Source organism: Suncus etruscus, chromosome 13 (assembly GCF_024139225.1).
Source record: "Suncus etruscus isolate mSunEtr1 chromosome 13, mSunEtr1.pri.cur, whole genome shotgun sequence".
Classification (NCBI taxonomy): Eukaryota; Metazoa; Chordata; class Mammalia; order Eulipotyphla; family Soricidae; genus Suncus; species Suncus etruscus.
This window is the reverse complement of record NC_064860.1, coordinates 22,614,208-22,620,910: the sequence shown is the minus strand read 5'-3', so window position 1 is coordinate 22,620,910 and position 6,703 is coordinate 22,614,208. Positions and strand designations below refer to the sequence as shown.

At 34.3% G+C, this 6,703-nt stretch overlaps 1 pseudogene; it reads left to right on the top strand.

Moving 5' to 3' along the window:
- Positions 1 to 1,294: 1,294 nt before the first annotated feature.
- LOC126026027 (60S ribosomal protein L23-like) lies at positions 1,295 to 1,845 on the top strand (annotated as a pseudogene).
- Positions 1,846 to 6,703: the final 4,858 nt, after the last annotated feature.

The following is a 6,703-nucleotide window of genomic DNA, read 5'->3' as shown; positions in this document are numbered from 1 at the left end:
AGCAACTATAAATGCATAATAATTCTATGTCCTATTATGAAATCTATACATATTCTGATATTACTTTGTTATATCCTTCACTATAATTCTTGATCAATTGTATCTAGGTTACCGCAAGAACTTATAAGCAGGCTCTGATTCTTCTTTCTCCACTGCAAATCTATCTTCAATCTATCATTCAAATTTATTATTTGTCTTTGCTGCCTTCAAAATCTTCCAGGGACTTTACATTGCACTGAGAATAAATCAAGCTGTTTTTCACAATCTACCCCTAAGGCAATATCTTCTCTGATTTCTCCTTCTTCTACTAACATCAAGTCATGCTTTTCCCCCACCCACATTTATTTTTGATCTCAGTACATCACCATGCTGGCATTTATGGAGGTGTCCCTGTGCTTACTCTCTCCAGTTATTTGCATTGTTACTTCTTCCTGTGTTTCTAGCTTTGTTCCTAAAGAACCAGACTAAATATTATCTTTTGGGGGGGTGTCTACAACCCGCGAAGCTCAGGGTTTACTCCTGGCTCTGCACTCAAAAATTGCTCCTAGAAGGCACAGGAGACCATATGGGATGCCGATATTTAAACCACCTGCTGTCCTGGGTCAGCAGCATGCAAGACAAATGCCCTACTGCTGTATTATCTCTATGGCCCCTGAAATATTATCTTTTTCATAAGTCTTAATTCCCAAATTTTTTATTTCTTTTTTTAGTCTTTTAACAACAAATCTGTAATTATTTGTTGTCTTCTCTCCTGAAACACTAATGAAAATTTTACAAGAACAAAGCTATTTGTTATTTTAATTGCTACTTTTCAGTGTTTTTGCCCATTTTAGAATTTAATACATATATTAATGCAGATAAATAATACATATGCATAATAAAGAAGATATATATAATTGTATTTGCATAAATGGGTTATGCAAAACATCCACCCCAAAATAAATATCCATTATGTGTATTCCCCCAGTTAAAGTAAACTAGTATGAATAAGCAGCATGATTAACCTTAGTATAAAATTTAAAATGTCAGATAAAAAAATTTACGACAATAAATTCATAAATAGTGAAACTAAATATGTCAACAGTAACCTTATAAATATTGTATGTATTTATGAGTATTTAAGATAATCTAAATTATACTTTATTTTTGTCAGATCACGTATTTAAAGCTTATCATATATTTATAATTTAGTATATGTGTTTACTTATATGATTAGTCATTCCTAAATGTTTACTTATTTATTAAAGTTTTAAAAAACTAAATAAGTTGGAACCAGCTCTTTCCAGCCTTCAAGATGTCGAAGCGAAGATGTGGTGGGTCCTCCGGCGCCAAGTTCTGGATCTCCTTGGGTCTGCCCATAGGAGCCGTGATCAACTGTGCAGATAACACAGGAGCCAAAAATCTGTACATCATCTCTGTTAAGGGGATCAGATTGATCCCGATTGAACAGACTTCCCGCTGCTGCTGTGGATGACATGGTGATGGCCACGGTCAAGAAAGGCAAACCCGAGCTTAGGAAAAAGGTACATCCGGCAGTGGCAATTCAACAACGAAAGTCATATCGGCGAAAAGATGGCATCTTTCTTTATTTTGAAGATAATGCAGGGGTCATAGTAAACAATAAAGGTGAAGTGAAAGGTTCTGCCATCACTGGACCAGTTGCATAGGAATGTGCAGACTTATGGCTCAGGATTGCTTCCAATGCAGGCAGTATTGCTTGATTCTTCCGTGTTTGTATTTGTTAAAAAGAACCTATTAAAAGTACTTGCTTCCAAGGAAGAGTGAGGACTATTTGGCTCAATAGATTCATTCCCTGTTACCAAAAAAAAAAACAAAAAAAAAAAACAAAAAAAAAAAACTTCATAAAAAAAAAAAAGTTGGAACTAGAAAGCCCAGTAGGTAGTGCTCTTGACTTGCATGTGGCCAACCAAGGTTTGATCCCCAGCTTCATGGTCTAGTAAAATCTGCCAGAGTGTTTACTGAGCATGGACTCAAAAGTAAGCCCTGAGAATGGCTAAATGTTATCAAAACATCAAAATAAAGTAAAACTAAAAAACTAAAATACAATTTTGATCTGATAATGCTGGGTCAGATTAAAAGTGCTTAACCTTTTTTAAAGGTTGCTTATGGCCGTTAGATCTTATTTTGTTAAATGCACAAACTATTCTTACAATAAAATTGAAGAGATATTAATAATTTTTTTCTTGGGGAGCCTGGAGAGACAATTATACTGCCATGAACTTTTTATATATTACATGTTTTTCTAGAATGTTAAAAGTATGCACAACTGGAGCAATTGTCTTTGTTGTGGACATAAAATCTAGAATGGTAAAAATGAAAATCACACTTCTGGTCTTTCTCTTGGGAGCTGAATTCAAACTGGTTTTCTGAACTTTTCTTTTAGTGTTTCCAAACAAAAACTAAAATGGTGTATTGAGTTGTGGGTGGCAGATTTTAAGTAAAATTTGAAAATGTTTGGAAGCCTATTAAACATAAACAATTCACACATTTTCAACAGAGTGGGGATTAATCATCAGAATGAAATTAGAATGTTTGTTTACATTATCTTAATACTGCAACTTTTTGTACCTCACTGAATTTTTTTGAAAGGTTTCTATAACTTATGGAATTTAACTTTCATCCTTCTTTCTTATCCAGTTTGATCTGTAAATACTGTATTACTAGCTTCTCTTCAAGGTAATTATAGGATTTTATTTCTGTAGAAGAAAGATTGACAATGTAGATTTCAACTCTATATAACATGTTAACAATATAAGCACATGTATCCCATAATCACTGTATTGCCAAAACTCTCCTTTGTTGCTATTTATTTTTAGTGTGTTTCCTAATGTGCTAGTGGGAAGCTGTTCTTGGCCCAACAGAGTGGATTACAATTTGTTCTTGGTGATGTGGGCAGCATGAACCCTTTGCTTCTGGACCAGAGCTGCCCCAAGGTGATGGAGGATGGATATGTGTCTTCCAGGACCTTCCAAAAATCCAGTACATGTAAAACACATCCTTTAGTTTCTTAAACACTTTTTTTAGTCTTCCTGTGTCATTTATTGAAAAAATTCCAGGAATGTTTCAAAAGGTTTAATTTTTTTGTTGTAATTTAGCTTATGTTTATTTTTTTAATTACTCATAATTATATTGTTCTTGGTTTCTGTCTGACATTGAAATGACATTTTTTGTTGGTCATTCCCAACTGCTAACAGTTTACATAATTAATTTTTATATAAAAAATTGAAAAAATTAGGGGCCAGAGCGGTGGAGTGAAGTGGTAAGTCATCTGCCTTGCTTGCGCTAGCCTAGGATGAACTGAGGTTCGATCCCCTGGCATCCCCTATGGTCCCCCAAGCCAGGAGCGATTTCTGAGCGCATAGTCAGGAGTTACCCTGGAGTGTCACTGGGTGTGACCAAAAAAATTAACAAAATTAATATAGCATTTAGAAATCAAAGCAGATAAAAAAAAATCTGGGTTTTGTTGTGTACTAGTATGTAACCAGTATGTAGGGAGATACATTATATTTGGAAATTAAGAGTATTTTTCTAGTTTTTTTTAACTACTTCACATTTCAGTGACCCATAATGGTATGTTCTGCTTGAATAATTCTAGTGATGGATTACTGCCTCTTCAGCCAATTCTATGCTATTAAGTATACATGATTACCAGAATTGCCCAATTATCTTCTGTCCATTGGTCTTAATTTTAACCTCCTGAGAAATAGCACAAAGTTTATAATTGATTTCCTCTGAAAGGGAATAGCTGTTTTGAATACAAAGGGTGAATTCTTGCCTAGTGTAAATAGCCTCATTCAAATTTTGTGAAGCATAATTCTGCACATTTGATGACCATAGATCATGGCCATTATTCTACAAGACTGAATTTCAGGGTTTCCTTGTTTTCTATTAATATAAAATGTGAGGTTAGACTCTGTAGAGCATTTATTTTGATCCATCTGCCTTTTTGTATTCTAGGATTTGTTCTAAGTACTTTATACAATTTAACATTCTTAGTCCTTTTAACCAAGCTAGTCATTTGGACACTTATTTTCTCCATTCATATAGGAAAAAACAAGTTAAACAGGTATAAAACGATTTGACTATGTTAGAAATGGTAGAACTGTATATTCAGTACAGGGACCACAGCAGAATGCTGTTTCTTATACACCAGGCTTCCTCTCATAGACCATTTTTAACATGGATTTTATTTTTAATCTGGGTTCTATAATTTGATGCACCCCCCTCGAGTAAACCAGAATCTGTGGAACTGGTTATTTCTTTTTCCTTTCTTAAAAATAATTTTTATTGTGACCAATGTGAATTGCAAGTCTTTCACAGTTATATGTAAGGTACATGGTGACAGTGAAATAGGGACATTCCACCACCAGTGTAGTCCTCCTTTTACCCCTGTTTCCAGCATGCATGATATACCACCCCCTTTACCTCATGGACTACTAGTGTAATAGGACCCCTCTTGATGTAGCTTGATGTAGATTGGATTATCTTGATTCTGTTGTCATTGACTTTGGGTTTGGTGCTTAGGTATGGTCTTTTTTTATTTCCACTCAATGTTCATGTGACTGTTTACTCCTGGTACCATCCACTATTTTTCCCCATCAATTTTTGAGGAGATGATTAAAGTTCTGTGGTTCTGTTGTAAAAAAGGAAAAAAAAAGCTGGGAGGGGCTTGTCTACAAGCTATATAGATTTAAAAGAAGAAAAAAAAAAGAAAAAGAAAACCTAACCAATACAAGCAGCAACAACAAAAAAACAACTAACAAAAAAGAAGAAAAAAGAAGAAAAAGAATTAGACTATCATGGAAAGTTGTTTTGTTTTTATTTCGTTTGTTTTTGTTTTTGTTTTTGTTTTGCATAGGCACAGTAAATATTGGGGTAAATTAGAAAGGAAATTCCCTTGACATAAGAGATACAGGATTTCTCCACCCTTGAAGCATACTGTTATAGGAACAACTACAGATTTAACCTTTTAACTATTTTCTTCCAGTTTTTCATGAATTCATAGGTTAATGAATGGGTATTATATTGAGAATGGTAACTTTCCTCATTGCTAAATCTACACATAGATCTACACACATAATCAAGCTTATATATATTTGGAAAGCCTTCTAAGTAATGTTCAATAGAAAAGACCCTCTCACAACTATACTGCCAGCTGGCTGGCTGGCCCAATCCTCAGGTTGTGTTATGTGTGTATATGGAGTGTGTGTTTGTGTGTGCATGTGTCTTTAAGAACCACTTTCTCCACAAAACTTTGGGAACCTTTAGGTCCCTATCAGTGGTACTTTTTCTCATGGTTTTCAATGCTAGATCCTGTGACAGTGCTTTTCAGGTCCTGCAGTGCTGGGAGATGTTAGTGTCAGCTGGACATTCACAGTTTGTGATGACCACTATTAAATATAATTACAATTATACTTATTATTGTAAGATATTATTCCAACTACTTTTCATGTATTTTTATTGCACTGTTTCTTTTTTGTTTGTGTTTTTCTGTGCTTATCATAGTTCTAGAAATAAGGCAATAATTACTTTAAGCTGTACAGTTTTTAATTTAAAGAAACTTACGATTTGACAAATTTATGATTCATCTTGAAAGAGATACAAACCAAGATGCCCAAATTTGCGGATACACAGAAGTTAATGCTGAAAATTCTAAGGCACTAATATACTACAGGAACCCTTCTGGGGAAGCTACACCTGTATCCTGTAGACACAGCCAGTCAACTCTTGACCCTGTTCTATAGATCCCAGAGTTTCTATCTAGAGCATGTGATAACTCCAACTTCCACAATGCTAATAACCCAGTAGGAACACACCAAATGAAAATAGAAAGTAACATAGAGAACAACTAAGCTCACTAAATAGAAACAGTAATAGAAGGCTCAACTTGCAAACACATAGCTAAGTAAATTCTTAGGAAATGACTTTATGACTCCATTGAGAGAAAGAACAATTTTCACGAGTTTCTTCACTGAACTATTTTTTCATAAACCATTATACCATTTACACGTGCAGAAAGAAATATAAAATAAATTATTTTGTATCACCTAACGGGACCTGCTGATGGGGAGATGGTTGTTGGAAATTTTATGGTGGATGGAAATTTATACAGATGAGAAGATTATTGTTGGAACAATGAATTCCCTAAAAAATAATATTGTGAATGACTTTGTAGATCATATTTTTAAACAAAGTATAAATATTATGTTTTACAATAAATTTATAATATTATAAATTTCACGAAAACCATCCTTCTATCTCTGTCATCTCACTGCTCTCACCAAAAGTTCCAGAACTTCCGAAGATCTAAAGGATCTCCTGTACCCATCCTTTAGCTTCTCTTACCTTTTTTTTCTATCTTGTCTGCCATATTTCTACATATTTTCAGTATCTAATAGTAACTTTCTCTGTACTTTAACAGTAATTTTTTCTACAATTGAGTTTACTAATAGTCTTCACAGTGCCAAGGACTGTGTAATCGGTACTTTATTTAGTCCTCCCTCAAAATAATGCTATAAGACAGATTTTTGGGACCTCTAAACCATAGGATAGACACCTAGTAATTCATGGTGATATTCATCTGATGGACTGTTCTGGGTAGTGGACAGGGACAAGGTAGATATTTTGCCTTGTGGTGCTGAGTACCATAAGAAGCAGTCTGTGTTTGTGTCATTGAGTACAA